General features: G+C 36.0%; 1 long non-coding RNA gene across 1 annotated transcript; it reads right to left on the bottom strand.

Moving 5' to 3' along the window:
• Window positions 1-5624: 5624 nt before the first annotated feature.
• On the bottom strand, window positions 5625-15199 carry LOC122203269. The gene is made up of 3 exons (XR_006195109.1): window positions 15118-15199; window positions 9587-9786; window positions 5625-5887 (listed from the first exon to the last, which is right to left on the bottom strand). It is a non-coding gene; the product is annotated as an uncharacterized LOC122203269 (long non-coding RNA).
• Between the last annotated feature and the right edge of the window lie 4534 nt (window positions 15200-19733).

Below are 19733 nucleotides of genomic sequence, written 5' to 3'. Positions count from 1 at the left end.
CCTCTCTCTTAAAATAAGCAAATAAACCTTAAATAAACAAATAATAAACATTAAAAAACTAATTAAAATAAATAAACATTAAATAAATAAATTGATCGATCGATCGATAAATAAATAAATAAGCAGATTTGGGACCAAGAACAGATGGGCAAACTCTAAGTCTAATACTCTACTTGGAGAGGAAAACAAAAACTACATGGTAAGAAAGTGTGTCAAAAGAAGCATATGCTTTTATTACCATCGTTAATTAAGAAATATATATTTCAGAGTTCAAACCAAAATCCTTCATTTTGAGTATTTTTCATTCTCTCTACTTCATATGTAATTGCTATACCCTGAAGAGTCCGAGTATTACTTTCATCCTAGCAGCAGTCTAGCAGCGGGCACAAGTGCATTGTCCATTCTGGAAACCTCCATCCCAATCCCACCATTACATATCATCAGTTGGTTACTATGTCTCCTTGGGTTATGTGTATGGGGGAGAGAAGCAGTTTTACCAACCAGAAAAACCCCTCGATTCCTATCCTAGTTCTACCTGGCCTACAGTCTAAGACAATACTCCCCAAAACAATCCCACTAAGATAGTGAGAGGTGGAGATGGGAGAGAGTGTTCATGTAATGACATAACTAATCCTGTCCAAACTCTGCAACATGGTTGAGTCAGGGATTTATTGAGACATATGTGTGAAATCACATTAGAAATTTCAATATAGAAAGAATAATAGTACAAACTGGCAACACATACTCTTAGTTATCTCCAAGGAAATGAGAGGATGTTGATTTTTAAATAATATACTCAAAAGTGATATCACCACTCCTAGAGGGAAAATAAAACTAGTTTTAAAGAATCAAAGAGTCAAATTCTTCATAAAATAGAGCTTTCTTATTTTTACTATTTTATTGACAGGGGCAACATAAAAATCATACTAACAGGTGACTATATTTTAATCAAATATGATATATTCTGAGGAAAAAAACAATACTTGCATCTCTGGAGAATTAAAATCAGCCATTGTTGTTTCTGATGTAGAGACTGAACTGAAATTATAACACCTATCCCATGTTTATATGTAAGAATCTCAAGCATAAGGAGCCTCATTTCACAAGGATATAGAGCTTAATCTTCCAAATCTCTTCATTAGCATTTGACAAAAATTTGAGACCAAATGTATAAGAATCAAGGAGCTACCTAGGGACCAGCTTCCTCCTCTTCTGTGAGAAGATGTAGAATTTTCTTTTTTTTTTTTAAGTTTATTTATTTTGAGAGAGACAGTGAGGGGCAGAGGGGCTGGGGAGAGAATCCCAAGCAGGCTCTGAACTGATAGTGCAGAGCCTCATGTGGGGCTCCATCCCATGAACTGTGCGATCATGACCTGAGCAGAAATCAGGAGTAGGATGTTTAACCGCCTGAGCCACCCAGGTGCCCCAGAGAAGGTGAAGAATTTTCTTAAGACAAGATTGTGTAGATTTAAAGAAAGGTCTATGTGCAAGAGGAAAAGAGAGAGAGAGAGAGAAATTGAAACAGGGTAAAGGAAGGAGACAGATGTAGTCCAAAAAAGAATAAATCCACCTGAATTTCTGCAGTCAGATAATTCCTAGTAGGCAGCCTTAGTAAGGTTGGATTTCCAGATTCCACCAGGAGTATTTCCCAAGCTACCAAGCTCAATGAGTTCCTTCTGAGACAGAAGAGGAGGGCTCTGCCACAATGAGGTCACATACCTAAAGATAAGTTATTGTGTCTATTTTTATTAAGAGCATTAATGATGACATTGTAATTTGCGAGCAGTGATGAGAGAACTGATAGGAAACTGAGATATCGTTCTTCAGTGAATGATTTGGTGGGTCTGTATTCTTGTTCTATACTCAAAATACTAAAAAAGATGGACACATCCAGAGATATCAAGCTATCAGGAACAGACTGTCATCAACTATTTTTACTGAAGAACAAAATGAGAAACAGAATTTTGAATTATATATTTTCAATACAAGATGTGTATTTAATGGAATTAAAAAATGAACTTATACATCTATTCATTCTCTTTTCAATGAAAATGCATATCACTGATATACTGAGATCCAGAAGACTCATCATGTTAAATAAAGTCAGAATGAAGAGATTCATGTACAATGAAGCACTACAAGATCAGACCTACCAAGGGTCATAGGAATAGTATAATTAACCCCGTGGGTGCTAGACACCAGTGGAAGGTCTTTCTATGAACTCTTTCACCTTTGACAAACAGCCTATTTGGGGATTCCATTGTTACCGTCATTTTACACATGAGTAAATGAGGTACAGAGAGATTAGCTCACTTGCAGAATGAGAGACATAATAAGAGAATGAGCCTGTATTTAATGCAGATGGTCTGACTACCTAAAAATTGTCTGTGCACACGGATCTTTCTACTAACCACAAAACTGAGCCTCCACCTGACGGAATGAAACCTGAAACTCCACACATCTTAACATATTCCCCAGGTGGTTCTTGCAGAGCTAACACAATGATGTGTGTATTAATGTCCACTGAACCGGTGTCCATCGACCACTGCTGTCCAGTATAGGAAGCCTGGTTTCTGCATTTTGTATTTGTTTGTCCATCCCCTAACACAGGTAGGCCTTCAGCAAATATTTGCAATTTATGGAGTTAGTGAATCAGTAATGGCACTGATTGGATCAGATCAGTAAATGACTGGGGTTTATCTGAAGCTATTCCCTGAAGCCTCAGGGGTTGGGAAATGGGTTTGGAAACTCCTTAATCACCCATATAATTTCCTGTAGAATACCATAAAAAAAGATAACTTTCCATATTTTTTTTCTTTTTCTTTTTCCTAATTCTACTCTAAATGTTCTGGAATGATCTTATTGTCACCTAATCACTCAGCACAAGAAAGCCTCAGAGCTCGCAAGATTGTTTTGTTTTGTTTTGTTTCTCTTTAGGCTGCAATATGCTTATTGACTTGTAGACTAGCTAGATTTCTGTAGGTAATCTTTTGCAAGAGTTGCATTTGCATGGCATCCACATAGGGATCCATTTAGAATCATCATGAATCGATTTGCTAAGAGTTTACGTTTTTCAGACTTTGGAATTATATCCTAGGAAAACAGACAACACATTCTCTCTTGCTGTATGAAATATGCAGGAGACTACTTTGGGTTACAATGCTCTTTTGCATTGGCACAGATGCTGAAAAGCAAATTCTCAGCTGGTCGGTCTCACTCAGAAGGTGTGCTACACTAATAACTGTGTATGGGGGAGCATTGCCAACTCACAATATAACAAGTTAAACTGCGTGTTGTATTAGCATTATTCTTAATGCTAATGTAATGTCTATCCACGAAGGCAGCATTGTTAGATTGTTAGTACTGTAGATTGTAATGACAAAAGGAATTAGATGGGTTTTCTATGTTAAATCAATCATTAAGCAGTGCTATAATTATTTGCTGTTGGGAACGCTCTTTTTTCTATTGTAAAATTGACACAGTCTATGAACGTAATTGCTGTGTTTTCATCCTAGGGCCCTTTAAGATTAGAGTCTGGGAGGAAGATGTGGCACTTCTAATCCTTCTGACATTTCAGAGGGACTATCCTGGCAGGAATAATATCACATCACCGTGTAATTAATCAGTGCATTTTCCTGTGGTCTGTGAAGCCTGTGTTTCCCTCTGCATTTGAGAGACAGAGAGGTGGCATGTACGAACCTCTGCGGCTTTAATTACAATGTGATGTTGGGTCCAATTATATTCTTGGGCAATTTGACCTTTTCGAGTTGCATATTCAGACCATTTCACTGATTCCAAGGTGGAAAATTTTAGGCATCAGTGTATGTGGATTTGAGATCATTGGATCTCTGTTTCCCTCATTTCCCTGGGAGTAAGAAAGTCTTACAGAGTATAAACTGGTAATGATGACATCAAATTAAAAAAGAAAAACCTTTATTACCTGAAATGGCTTCCCTTCATTTTACAGATGATAGGGCCAGCACAGCAGGAATCTGTGTTAAGGTATGATCTCTCTCATTTTCTCTCTCTCTCTCACTCTCTCTCACTCTCTCCTCTCTTCTCTCTATAGATAGTTGATAGATAGGTAGATAGATATATAGATACATACATACATACATACATACATACATACATACAAACATACATACATAGGATAGAGGGATATCTAGAAATAGACATATATGGTCTATCTGTGTCTCTTTTTGAAATAAATGTAAAGAACGTCTGTATATATGTTTGGAAGTAAGAGAAAACAATCTGTTCTATGGATAATTTATCTGAATAACTCTTCCAGCAACATCATAGGATTAATTAAGCACCTGAGAGAGGTGCACAGAAATATGTATGTTTTTGGCCTTGCGTGGAATTATCATTAGTATTAATATCAATAAAAATGGGAGAGGGACTTTTATTTGCAGGGCAAGAGTAAGTGCTATGGGAGATATGCGAGAAAGACAGAATTTCTGCTTCCCCCAACTTAGCTCCCCAAGGAAAACACATAGGAACACAAAGCTAGAGTAGAGAAGAAAATGTGACAGGGTCATAGGAGTTGTACAAACATGAATTCAGAGTGGAACAAAATAGCATGTGTGGGGGGATATTCAGAGATGGTTTCATGGAAGGAGTGAGATTTTTATCTGAACCTTATTCTGCATAAAATGAGGAACCAAAGATGTTTTTACACAGAAGTATACTATGTTAGAAGTGGAGATTTAGTGAGATTAACTTGGAGTTGTAGAGTCTGGGTACCAGGGGGTAGAAGGAGAATTAATGGCGACCTGTGGAAGGCTGCCTTCTTAGTAGGATGGGGCTCTGTGGTGTCCTTTGCATTATGGGACCACCTAAGTCTGAAATAATAAAAACTAGCATTGATTGAGAATGGAGAATGAGCACTCCAAGCTGATGCAGGAAGCAGTCTGCGTGCCCATCATTAAAGAACTCTTCAAAGCCTTAAACTATATGTGGTTTACCTGTGGACACTATACATGAATAGTGTATGAAAACACTGCGTGTGCCTGGGTAAGCGTTACCAGACAACTTTTATGTATTTTATTTTATCCTCACTATGAAGTGGTTAATATCAATTCTGTTTTATTGATGTGGAAAAGGAGATCCAGTTGCTCAAGTTAAAGAAACCAAATCAAACCAAGAGGCAAGGATGGCACTCAAGCCCAGGCCTTCTGATTCCACGAATCCTATCTTTCCCACTCACAATTTCTAATTTCCAAGTCAGGAAAGGTAAATTTATTAGTTCTCCATATGCAAATATGAAACTTTTCATTGTTAGTTATTTTTCAAATCTGTGATAATGAGATAGACTGGGAAGCAAAAACCTCGGCTTAATTGCAGTTCACAGGGTGAAAATGCGCCACGACTGCAAAGGGTGTTTGCCTGTGACAGGTGCTACTTAACGATTCATCATCTATTAAGGCAAGGCCGTGGAAAAATACAATAAGGCTGTGATTTTCAAGAATCATAATTCAATTTTTCAAGGAAACAGAATAGATAGTGTGGAGACTATGAGAAATTCAGAAAATATTTACGACTCTTTATTTGGTTGACTTTTATTTATTTGGTTGTTTTTCACTTTGCTGTGCCCTCCCTAAAGTTCTCATAGGATTTCCAGCGTAAATCTATTCATATGCCCATCAGAGGAGGCCTTACTTTCCCAAGACAGCCAGGTTTTGATGCCCCTGCATTGTGTCTGTCTATCTTTGGCTCTCTTTTCTTTCAGGGCTCTGCTTTCTGCAGCTCCACTGCCCACCTCATAGCTCAGTCTGCCAGTCTTCCCACTTGCAGTCTCAGCCCCATCCAGTGTGAGTCAGGTGCCTCAGAGCCCCCTGTTTATTGATCTTCAAGATAGAGCCATCATCGCCGTAAGATTGACCTGAAAATCAGTAGACAGAACCTTAACCTGAACCCCATATTACTCCTCAGGTCCAGCGAAGCCTTACCCTGGGATGTCCTGGATCTGAAAATGGAATTCTTCACCCTAAGTGCCCAACTCTGATATCTTAGCTGGTCTTCATTCTTGGACTGACCTTCCGTTTCAGCTTATGCCTAGGGATCTTATTCTGAGAAAGAGCTGTGCTCTTTTTTTTTTCCAAACCCTTTTTATGGGGACTGGAAGATTTCTCATAAAACTTCTCAGTGGCACATTAGACAAGATATGCCCATGTGAATTCCCATCAAAGGGCCGAAAAGGGATACTGACCTTGAAACTCCTAGTTTTACCAAAAGGACCACCAAGTGGGAAAAAAAGCAAGGAATAAATATGTAAATATCCCAATGATCCCTTTTACATGACTTCAAATTTCATGAAGTAAAATCAGTTCACAATCTTACAAGAACAATTCTAAACAAAACAACACCCATTAACTGCAATGGAATTGTTGCCTCTGGTGGGGGCAGAAAGAGGGGTGAAAATGGATAATGGTGGCGAAAGCCAGTTTATCATTCAAGAGACACTTCTTGTGGCTCAGTGATTGTAATGTGCCCTTTTGTGAATAGTATGACCGAATGAAGCCTCTGACATCTGCAACAGTAAAAGGAGAAAAATGAATGTGGTGGTTTATTATTGTATTTTCTTCTAAATTTCAATTTACCTTTCCATTCTAATTCACCATTTAAAGCAGGTGAATTCATTCTGCAAATATAATCAAGGGATGTTCATATTGCATTAATAGATTGCTTTAGTTTTGTACTTCTCACAACTTAATTATTTAGAGTCCAATTCCCTTATTCAACATTAGCATATTAAGGCAAAATCTAATTTGCAGTAAGCAGCTTGAGGCCACAGAACCACTGAAAAGAGTAAATGGAGGCAAGTGAATATGTTCAATTTTTTATCTCATCAATGCATCCAGTAGCTGATGGATATATTCTTCACTTGCATCTTTCAGTATTTGAGTTCAGTAAAATAATGTGTGTATTTTGGCAAGTTTGCTTGCATTTTAAGAATTTTTATTAGTTTTCTTTCTGAAAAGAGGGCAATGTCTGGCACTGGGCTAAAAATAAATAAGAAAAGAAATGGGGGAAAAGAAGTAAACATCAGACAAGTGAAAGTAACAAGCAAAATTTGGCACTATAGAAAATGATTGGTAAATGTTTAATCATTTAATTTTCTGGGCCATCTATTATCTAGCAGTATTGAATGTGTTCAACTGACCCATCATACCCTCACTGATCAAACTGCTACCTCAGAATGTACTCTAAGATCATGATAGGGAATGTTGAGTTAAGAAAAGGTAAATTAACACAAATTAGAAGGTATTTCTCAACAACACCTACTGTGGGCCCAGTCATTTGCCAGACACTATTATTGGTGATAACTAGAAATGTCAACTTGTCCCTCCCCTCAGTGTCCTTGGGATTTAGCTAAGCACAATCTTCCACACATTAGAGTCATATAACAGTGTAGCAGTGTAGAGTCAAGAATTAACTTGTGTCTTTACACAAATTCTGGACTAGCTAGAGGGCTTAGAGATAGACAAGGTCAGGAAGGGACAGTTTGTTTTCAACTGCTGGTAAGTACAAAGCATGGATAAGGCCAAGGCGTGGTTAGGCAGGCACATGCAATAATCTTTGAAATTTGGATTTGGAGGGAGGGCTATGGAGGAGAGATCAGCCTGGAACTCTCTCAAACACTTTATAAAGCCATATGAGTTTGGCCATTAAAAAGATAACACACACATACAATGATTGTCTCCTCTTAAAATGAGATCTGAGCTCTAGTTTGAAGCTCCAGTGATGGGCAATTCAGTGCAAGCAGCCTTCGGCAATTTGCAAAGAACTGTCTGAGGATGTGGCGTTGCTATCCTTAATGATTGTGTTTGTCTTTAAGGAGAAGAAATGAGTCATGGTCCAATTTCACAAGTTCATGCATTAGATTGACTGAATCATCCACTACATCCAGTTTCTATCCTCCCCTAAGTTAGTTTAATTGACAAAGAAATCCAGATTTTGAGTGACCCTAAAACAGATCATTAAGAGAAGTCTGGGATAGAGACTTGAAAGCAGCGTTTATATTCCTATTACAAGAAAGTTTGCAATCAGCAAGTACTATGTTTATATAAGCCTATTACATGTTTTAGAAAGTGGCCATGGTGGCTGTAGCAAATAGTTCACTGGCTTTGTGAGACCCATCTCTGTCTCAGCTTCAAAAGCATATGTTCCTTCCTAGTCTTCACTGTGGAACCCTGGAAACAATAATAGCTTTGGAGACAGACAGCTGTTGTTTTAAATGTCTGCTCTCTTCTTTGTCTTTTATTATCTGTATCACCTTGGACATATCTATTCTATTCCTTGATTTCCATATACTTATCTGTTATAGGGTTACCATGTTTATTAAATGCTATATTATACTGAACTGTTCAGCAGGGTGCCTCAAATAGAATAACCACTCAACAAATGCTGGTTACTATTATCACTATCATTGTTCTTAGTATTATTACTTCTATTAGACACTTGCCATCACACTTTTCTTCTTTAAAGGACCCTATGTCCAATCCTCCTCAGTGTGACTATGAAGAATCCTGAGAATTTAAGCAGTTTGTAGTAGTCCCAGTGACTTTGCCAGAGACTAATTTAGCATTTGCCTTTGGCCAATAAAGAAGTTAACGGGAAGACTACAGGGGAACTTCTTCAAAAGTTCTTTTACTACAACAAAGGAACATGAAAGAAAGCTCCTCTTCTCTTACATGTTATATTCTTGTATATAAAAAGTGGGGGGGGGCGGTGACTGAGACAACCCTGAGTGACAACGAAGGACACTGGGCAAAGAAAAGAACAACACTCAGAGAAAGAAACATGTAAAAAGAGAAACATTTAAAAGACAGAAGCAATGCTATTAATATGTCAACATGGAGTCAGTAAATTAACCTATTAATGGATCTGAGTACTTACTGTTGTTGAGAAACCTAATTTTATTTTAAATGATAATTTAAAGCATATTTTTTGCTTCCTGCATCCTCAAGCATCATAAATGATACATTATGAAATAAATTTATGTTTTTCTCCTGGCCCCATTCCTTCCACATATAAACACACATACTTGGACAGACACAAATACATAAACATGCACACACACACACATACACACACAGAAGAACAAGGCCGACATACAGGAAGGCCATTCCAGATCTGATTCTATTAAATAAAAATTCCATTTTATTTTATCTGGCTGTGATTGACTAAGAAATTGATAAAGTAAGTGATCATGGGTTATACAAAGATGAATAAAACAGTCTTTTCCCTCGAATGACTTATAATCAAACCAGAGAATAAGTACATAAACAGCTATCATCCAAGGCTGGTTATAGTATCTACCTTAGAAGAGGCATAAAGTTGAGAAAGGACAGAGCACAAGAAATAGGTCACGCTGTCTGCCAGTGGAAGGATCCATTTGTATTACAAATATATGCATTCATCTTCTGTGTATTTGGCTTATAATTAGTAGTTATAGTCTAATAGAAATGTTACCTCTTCTTGGGGACAATCACCAACATCTAATTCTTAATTTGCCTTCTGATGTTTCCCCAGTCCACTTATTATTTATGAAGTCCAGAATATACACACCAATTCTTACCTCCAGACATTCTTCCTACATCTAATGTTTATGGTGTAGACTGAGTTTTAAGATTCAAAAACTTCTTTTTTCCACTTTGAATTTTGAAAAATCTTTTTATATGAAAAAGCTGAGAATTGACTTTTTGTTCTCCATTGTTCTCCATTGTTCTACTGTTGATTTCCCATCCCTGAGGCAGCAAACCTACATGATCCTGGATACTACAAGAAATTAAAAAGGGATAAGGAAGGCTTATCAGGAAAAAAAAATAATTTCATGGAATAAAAAACACATGGAGTATACAAAATATCATATCTCTACACAGAGAGAAAAGGCATAAGAGAATATGAACTAGCAATACAGGGAAGTGTCCTGAAGGAACCGTGTTGGGCAAATTCTTGAATGAAGACTGGTAGAAAAGAAGACAGAATACATTCTTGGAAGGAGGGATAAAGGCACAGATATAGGGTAAATTTCCTATGACAACCTGGGAAGAATTATTGGTGCGCAGGCTCATTTGGGGCAACTTTTTTGAAAATACCTGCCGAGTGAAATATAAACTTGCTATGCCTTAATTTTATGCAACAATATATCCAGGTAAAAATATTGGGGTATCAATATGGCAGCAACTGGCCTAGCTTCTTCTACACACACAAAGATCCAGTGAGATCATCCCAAAGCTTGAAGCAGAATGTCCTAATTGAATCAAGTTGAGTGATAGGAAATGAGTGATAGGATTGAAATGGTATAGAAAACAGCTAAGAAAGTGAATTTAAGGCTGAGGTGCTTCGATTTCACCCAGTAACTGATCTGTCCACTAATGCATCTCCGTGTATGCATCATCTTTCTCATATCCATCTTGTCTGTTACCTAGGCCAACTTTTTCATGATTTTTGAATGCAGTTGTTTTTTTCCCTCAGCTTTCTTCACTTCAAGATAGAGACTCCCTAAGAACACGTTCCAGTTCTCTCTCCCAGGCTGCCACAGCTCTTTAAGCAGACATTTGAAGAACTGTCAGAATCAAGGGACAGAGAGCGGAAAGAGCAGACAAGGGAAGCAGAAGGCAGTGCAAAAAAATGGGAAGTGCTGCGGTAGCTGGCCATTGTGCCAATTTCATGCTTTCACACCTTTGAATGAGTGTTCAAAGTGTTTCATTTTGGAAGCCTCAGACAGTGGAGCACTGATTGCAATGGCTTCAGGCATTTCAGGGCACAGCTGGCCACTCGGCCACCCCTGTGTCCATGGCAGTTTTCTAAAAATAAGGGAAATAAAATATAGGTTATTTTCAGCTCTGATGGGTGAACCTCACTGTGAACAACTGCAGGATCAGTGTTGTTGTTGGCGTGTGTGTGTGTGCGCGCGCGTGTGTGTTTTCCCCTTTCTTTCATTTTCTTTTTTCAAACACAGCCCAAGCCACATCAGCTTTGAGCAATATGACTCTTCTTTCATACAGTATAGAAGAAACAGAAAGAAAGAAAGATGCCATTTTAGATAAATAATAACAAATTCTGAGCCTGGGTTATTGCAACGGTCTCGCTAGTCCCAAATTCTATCTTAAAGAAAGAAAAAGAAAAAAAAAATCTGGGGGAAGGGAGGACAAACATTAAAAAAGTAGCTGTTTGATATGTTATACTTACTTAAAAACAAAAACAAACAAAAAACCCTTTTACATGAGTGGTTTTAGGTAAAATTATTGTTAAATTTAACTATTTTTATTAAACCTATTTAAATATTTAGTCTTGCAACTTTTTAGAATAATGAATGTAGCAAATAATGTCCCTAATATTCCCCATTTGAGAGCTGGATGTCAGAACCTGAGTTTTAGATCTAGTTCTGCTGTTTATTGGTATGTGGTAGGTACATTTGCCAAGTCACTTAATTTCTATAGGACCTCAATTTTCTACATTGAATTGAGATTTATTTTTTTCTTTAGAATTAGTTAAAACTTGAAGAATTTTAGAGGTCATTTAGTTTATTGTCTTTACAGATGAGAAAGCTACTGGGTCACACAGTTGGTTGGAAGAACATTTTTAATGAGCACCCAGCTGTCCTAATTACTGATGTGTATTTTCACATTACTGCCATCATTTTTGCTTCATGTAAGCCTTCCATTCCTTTATACCTACTCAACTCATCTCTACTCAAACCAATATCATAGCCCTCCTAACAGATTTCCCCACAATTTACCAACTTTCTAGAACTCCCTCATGTATCTCAATAACATTTAACTAGTTTCAGGAGCAAACTAAGGACATTTCCATCTCTGCAGCCTTCCCTGACTGCTTTTGCAAAAACATAATCTCTTGTTCTTTGGGACTGAGTAGCACCTAACAGCTCTATCACTTAAGTCATCCATCTACAAAGTCAATGAATAATACATGAAGCCTAGGTATGACAGAAGAGCCTGACTCATACTTACTACTTGGTGTCCTCAGCAACTAGAACTGTGTCTTTGGTCACAGTTTCCTTGTAGGCAAAGCGGGGATAACAATATTACCTATTTCATAGGACTTTTAGAAAGATTAAATTTTATGTATACATATCAACTTAAGCACTGTTTGACACACAGTAAGCTCTGTATTAATCTTGGTAATTATTTATCTTTGTTGTTGATGATGATAATGATAATGATAATGATAATGCTTTGGGGAGGTGAAAATTTTTCTTCTGGAGGATTGCTGACCAAATCCTCAAAGTCCATTCCTAATAGGGACATGACAGAAAGTAAAGAAATAATTAAGCTAAATGCTTTTTCATCCTTCTATAAAGAGAATTCCATTTCCTAATTCCCTGAATATTTGAGATTGTCTGAACTTTTTAGAGCCAAATTGAAAATACAATAGGATGTATATTTCTAGAGCAATTAAGCTTTCACTATTTGCTTTAGGGTTCTGATTTCTTATACCTTTGGTTCATAGATAATAAGAGTGGAAGATCAGTGATATTTTTGTACTTTTTAAAAAGTACTTGATTTACCCATTTTAAAGACTTCTACATGCATAGATATGGTGAGGCAAGGAAGGGGAAATACAGCCTTCCTTTTCCCTCAGACATGGATACCACAAATATCTTTTCTTACATCTAGAGCTGCTGGAAACTTTAGATATTCAATTAGGAGCCGCAAATCGTGTATCTTGTTATGTTGAGGGCATTCACTCATGAGAAGCAGCATAAAAGGTATTCTTAACAGCTCTAGATATCAAGAGTTTTGTCAGAGCTCTACTGCTGAGTATGTGACAGACAAATAATTTCTTCCTTATGAGCTGAAGTTTCCTCATCTGCAATAATTTGGAGTCCAGCTTGACTTAGTTTCTTTTAAGTTTCAAATTCTGGGGAAAAATGATATCTTTGGGTGGAATTTAATAGACCAGTTTCAGACCCAATTTGGGGAAATTTCGTGCCACTTAATACCATTGATGTTTCCAGTAATGGACTAATGTTTTTGTAGCATCAACCCAGTGCCTAGAATTATAAGTTCTGTGATACCAGATTTTACAGAAAACAAGGAAGAAGGATATATCATCTTACTGCCCTCATTCTGATCACTAGAGCATGACAAAGCAATCTTTTGTGCCTAGCACCAGTTAAGCAACTAATTCATCAACATAATGTGACTGAGAATATGCAGGGAGCAAAAAAATTGTTTATCGTGTATAAGGGTGAGAGAAGAAGAAGGTCTTTTCCTAGGGTTCTTATTTGATAGACAAGACTTAAATATCCAAATTATACACAGTTCTTAACTCCCTTCTCTTTCTTTATATTGTGGATAGATCTTTCAGACATACATTGTCATGTAGGGCATTTGTATAGAATAGTCTAATGTTTTTTTGTGCCATACTGTAGTGGGGGTCACTTGAAGAAAGATTCTTTGGAAACAGCCATTGATCTCTTTATAGATATTTACTCTGAATACCCACAGCACATTACTCATAACCCTCTGGAGAAAAAAATAACAGCATTTTATAGTTATGAGTTTATATATACTACCTTTCTAATACACTATATGAAATTTAAGGGTAAGAAATATTTCCTCTTTTACATCCATGTTTTCTAAGATATACTATAATATCTCATACATAGGGTGACCATATGTCCCAAGTAGCCTAAGACAGTTCTGTTTTATGTCCAAGGTCCTAGAATAATTACCACTAGCACCCCTTTTCACACATAAAAGAATTCTCATTAGATGATAAATTATTTGGTCAACCTACTTACACATATACATTCTCCATAAATATTTGTAAATGATGAATCCCCAGAATCAGACCCCTTCCCTTGATTGAGTTCTATGTCTATACTCATTTTTGTTATGGAACACCAGAGAGCAGAGGGCATGCCATATGGACAATCAGGAGAATTACTTAAAAAATTATAAAGATGTATAGCTTGATGTGAATTTAGGAGCCATTTAATCTTCTATTCAAAGCAGGGATTCTTCTTTAGAATCCCCCCAAATGGCCATATATTCTTATTTTCCTTATGAATTTAATAAATTTATATGTGTCTGGCAGGTTTTGTCCTAAGTGCTGAAATTTAGCAGTGACTAGAGCAGATGTGTTACCTGCATTCATGACGCACAGAACTTAGTGGAAGAGGCAGATCATACACAAAAACATCAAACACATAAGCACATGATAGAGTTATGATACTAGGGAAGTGTAAAGTTTCAATGAGATCAATTATCAAGGTTCTAATGTGGATGGAAGTGACAAGGGGTCAATGTAGGTCTCTCAGGGGAAGTAGCATTGATGTTTGGACTTGAACGATCAATAGGACAAAGTTGCGAAGAGTATGGAGCCAGAATGTTCCTGGATGAAGAAATAGCATATAGTAAAGTTCTAAAGTGGAAAAGAGCTTTGAGATTTTAAGAAACTGAAGGATGGCTAGCAAAACATGGTGAAAGCTAGTAATGGAGATGAGGGTCGTTACAAATTGGTATTAGAGTGGGAGAACAGGGTCAAATCATGTATATCTGGGGCCACAACTGACTCTTGCAACAGCTCATTCTCAAATTTTGCCTCAATCCTGGTCAAAATTTTAATTTAATTTACTTTATTTTAATTTAATTTAATTATTTTATTTTATTATATTTTATATTTTATTTTATTTTATTTTATTTTATCTTATTTTTTAGAAAGGGGGAAGGGGCAGAGAGAGAGAGAGAGAGAGAGAGGGAGAGAGAGAGGATCCCAAGTAGGTTCCAGGCTCAGCGCAGAGCCTGATGCAGGGCTTGATTTCACAACCCTAGGATCACGACCTGAGCCCAAAGTGTTGGATGCTCAACTGACTAAGCCACCCAGGCGGCCAATGCTAGTCAAATTAACAGGCCTAGGAACTACTGCCAGAGGAATAATACCCATATTTACAGTTCACAGCCTTTCTCTGCCATTAATGTTTCCTTAACAGTAAATATTCATTCACTTCAAGGGGAGTAGAGTGGGGGTGGGGATATAGGGGTAGAAAAGGAGAGTGAAAAGGAAGGCCAGATTCATTATTACAAAGGAAACCATTCCAATCACTGGGACTATCTACTTATCCCTTGTTTTCCTTACTTTTTTTTTTTTCAATTAAAAAGGGCATTTCCATGCTAATTGGATCTTTATTCCTTGAGAGTCCCTCTGCTCTTGTAAACTCTTCCTCTTCTGAAGCATTTAATCCCCAGCTTGAAACATCACTGTTGATTGTAGTGGAAAGACTGTGATGTCACAAATGGGGGATTATGACTTCACAGGAGAAATAAAAGAGCAAGACAGACAGTTTCTAGAGACCAAGATCTTTTATTTATGAGAATGTCTCTATTAATCAAAAGGGGACAGAAATACCAAACATATAGAAAATGACAGCAGAATTGTAGCTAAATAAAATGTTCTTCAAAATTATCTTGGCAATGTCACTTTCTCTTTAGACGATTCCTGAGAAATGCTATTGCAGAAGATAGGTTTGAGATTCCAAATCTCCCTATACTCAGCACTTGAGAAATACTTAGCCCTGGGGTAATTGAAAGTATAATCAGGCCACAGAGCAATCTCTACCACATTTTGCCTCTGATGTAGAACATAATGTTACCTATGGCCCCTTCATGATGTTCTTTAGTTGGGTCCCTGGAAGAAAGATCACCTCCATTCTATTTCAGCAGTGAAATCTTTTGGTGCTAAGGTGCATTTGGGGGGCAGAGGGTTGGGGGTGGGGTTTTAAGCACAAACTCAATTTCCTTAATACATAGAAGCATCCAAGTAATTTTCTTCTTGAGTGAGTGTAGATAGTTGTAACTTTCAATGAAGTTGTCTATTCCATCTAGATGATTAAATTTATGAATATAGAATTGTTCACAGTGTTCTCTTACTATCCTTTAATGTCTGTAGGCTCGAAGTGATGTTTCTGTTTTCATCCTTGATATTGGTAATATATGTCTTCTCTATTTTTTTCTTGATCATACTAGCTAAAGATTAATCGATATTATTGTTCTTTTCCAATGAATGTCTCTTGTCTTTATTGCTTATCCCTATTGTTTTTGCATTTATAATTTCAGTTGTTTCTACTTTTATCATTGTATATCATTCTTTCTGCTTGCTTTAGATTTAATTTGCTATTCTTTGTTTAGTTTCTTAATGTGGTACCTTAGATTACTGATTTTAGACCTTCTTCTTTTCTAACATATACATTTAAGGCCATAAGTTTCCTATTAAATAAATTTTGATGTCCCATATTTTAGTTTTTATTTTATTCAAAAGATTATTTTTCCCTTTGATATTTCCTCTTTGTGCCATGATTATTTAGTACTGTTATTTACTTTACAAGTATTTAGAGATTTTATAGATGTATTTCTGTTTTTATTTTTTTTAATTTATTTATTTTGAGAGAAAGAGGGAGGGAGGGAGAGAGAGAATACAAGCAGTAGAGAGGCAGAGAGAGAGAGAAGGAGAGAGAGAAAATCCCAAGCAGGCTCTGTGCTGATATGCAAGGCTTGAACTCAGGAACCCTGAGGTCATGACTGAAGCTGAAATCAAGAGTCGGGTGCTTAACTGACCAAGCCACCCAAGAACCCCTATTTTCTGATTTCTAATTTAAGTATGCTATGATCTGAGATGATACTTTGTATTATTTCTGTTTATAAAATTTTCTTAAGTCTATCTTAGCAGATGCACAATGCCATTTGAGAAGAATGGATACTCTGTTGTTGCTTGAGAGTTCCATAAGTATCAACAAGGTCAAATTGGATGATAATATTTTTAGGTAATGTATATGTTTTCTAATTTTTCTGCCTATTCTATCAATTATGGAGAGAGTAATGTTGAAGCTTTACCTATAATTGTGGATTTGGTTTATTTTTCCTTTCAGATGTTTCTGGTTTTGCTTTATGTAATTTTTTTTAAATTGAGGTATAGTTGACATACATTATGTTAGTGTGAAGTGTCCAAAATAGTCACCCAACATTTATATTTATATACATTACAAAATTCTCACCATAAGTGTGCTTACCACTTGTTATCATACAAAGTTATTGACATATTGACCCTATTCTCTATGCTGTATTTTTTATTCCTGTGACTTATTATTTTATAATTGGAAATTTGTACCTCTTAACCCCCTTTACCTATTTCATCCATTGCCCCGCCCTCCTCCCCTATGGCAACCACCAATTTGTTCTCTGTCTTTATGAGTCTGTTTCTATTTTTTGTTTATTAGTTTATTTTGTCTTTTAGATTCCACATATAAGAGAAATCATATGGTGTTTGTCTTTCTCTAACTTATGTTACTTAGCATAATACCTCTACATCCCTCCTTGTTGTTGTAAATGGCAAGATTTCATCTTTTTTATGGCCAATATTTCATTATATATCTATATCTATATCACATTTTGTTTTTCCACTTGTCAATTGATGGACACTTTATACTCCTTTAATATCTATATTATTGTGAATAATGCTACAATAAACATAAGGGTGTGTATACACGCATACACACACACACACACACACACATTTTAAATCAGTGTTTTCATTTTCTTCAGGTTAATACTCAGAAGTAGAATTACTGGATTATATGGTATTTCTATTTTTGAAACAGACTACTATATGCATAGAATGTTATATATGAACTTCATAATAACCACAAGCCAAAAACCTAAATGACATACCAAAAAATGAAAAGAAATGAGACCAAGCATAACACTAAAGAAAGATATTAAACCACAAGGGAAGAGAGCAAGAGAAGAAGAAAGGACAGAGAAGAACCACAAAAACAAGCAGAAGACAATTAGCAAAATGGTAATAAGTACATACCTATTAATAATTACTTTAAATGTGAATGTACTAAATGTTCCAATCAAAAGACAAAGAGTGACTGAATGGATTAACAAAAAAACACTCAAAACAAAAACAAAAACAAAAATAACCCATCTATATACTGCCTACAAGAGACTCACCTCGGACCTAAAGAAAATGAAGGGATGGAAAAAAGATATACCATGTAAACTGAAGTTAAAAACAAAAGAAAACAAAAACCTGGGGTTAGCTATACTTACATCAGACAAAATAAACTTTGAAACAGACTATAAAAAAAGACAAAAAGGGCATTACAGAATAATAAAGGGATCAATCCAACAAGAAGATAAAACAATTATAAATATCTATGCACTCAACAGAGAGGCACCTAAATATATAAAGCAAATATTATCAGACATAAAGGGGGGAATTGACAGTAATAATAGTAGGGGACTGTAATATCCATCTACATCAATGAATAGATTACTCATACAGAAAATTAATAAGAAAACATTGGTTTTCCTCACATGCTTTTGGATTCTGTTTGGTTCATAGACATTTAGGATTGCTATGCTTTCTTGAAGAATATACTCTATTATATTTATGTAAGTCTTTCTCTATCTCTTTTATTCTTCCTTATCCTGAAGTCTGATTTGTCAGAATAAATATTCCCACTATCTCTTGGGGTTTTTTTTGTTTGTTTTGAGAATAAGAAAAATAAAAGTTTTTGTTTTGTTTTGCTTTACTTTCATTATTCTTTCTTTGATTCTTTTCTTTCCTCTATGCAGACCTGAGTTCCTAACCTACATTATTTTCCTTCTTTCTAAAGGACTTATTTTAGCATTTCTTATAATGCAGGTCTACTGGCAACAAAATGGCTCAATTATTGTTTGAGAGTCTTTTTCTCTTTCCTTTTTGAAAGATTATTTTATGTGAATTCTAGGTTGATGGACTTTTTCTCCCAAAATTTTAAATATTTCACTCCACTCTCTACTTGCTTGCATGTTTTCAAAGAAATTAGATATAATTTTTATCTTTGTTCCTCTATAGATCAAGGTATTTCTTCCTTCTAGCTTCTTTCAGAATCTTTTCTTTATCTTTGTAGCTTGAAAATGATATTCCTAGGAATAGGTTTTGTTTTTGTTTTCTTTTCTTTTTGGCATTCATCCTGCTTGATGTTCTATGTGGTTTCTGGATCTGTGGTTTGGTGTCTGACTTTAATTTGGGGAAATTTTCAGTCATTGTTGTTTCAAATATTTCCTCAGTTTCTTTTTCTCTTTCTTCACCTTCTGGTATTCCCATTACATATGTATTACACCTTTGTACTTGTCCCACAGTTGTTGGATATTCTGTTCTGCTTTTTTAGTCTTTGTCCTCTTTTCAGTTTTTGAGAATTACAGTGATATGTCTTCTAGCTCAGATATTCTTTACTCAACTATGTCCAGTTTATTAATAAGTAAGACCATTAAAATCATTCTTTGTTTCTGTTAGTGTTTTTATCTTTAGCACCCTTTTTGGTTCTTTCTTTGGATTTCCATATTTCTGCTTGCCCATCTGCTTTTGCATGTTTTCTATTTTATCCATTAGAACCTTGAACATATTAATCACAGTCCTAAATTCCCAGTCTCATAAATCCAACATCTCTGCCATGTCTGGTTCTGATACTTTTTCTGCCTCTTCTAATTGCGGTGTTTTTATTTGTTTGTTTTTGGTTTTGGTTTTGGTCTTTGGTCTTTTGGTATGTCTTGTAATTTTTTCTTGATAGTTGGACATGATGTACCAGTTAAAAAAAAAAACTTCTGTAAAAAGGCCTTTATTAATGTATTGGTGGAATGTGGAGGAAGGAAGCATTCTGTAGTTCTATGATTCTGTTTCAGTCTCTTAGTGAGCCTATGCGTCTTGAC

Source organism: Panthera leo, chromosome D3 (genome assembly GCF_018350215.1).
Source record: "Panthera leo isolate Ple1 chromosome D3, P.leo_Ple1_pat1.1, whole genome shotgun sequence".
In the NCBI taxonomy this organism is placed as follows: Eukaryota; Metazoa; Chordata; class Mammalia; order Carnivora; family Felidae; genus Panthera; species Panthera leo.
This window is presented reverse-complemented; position numbering and strand designations above follow the sequence as displayed.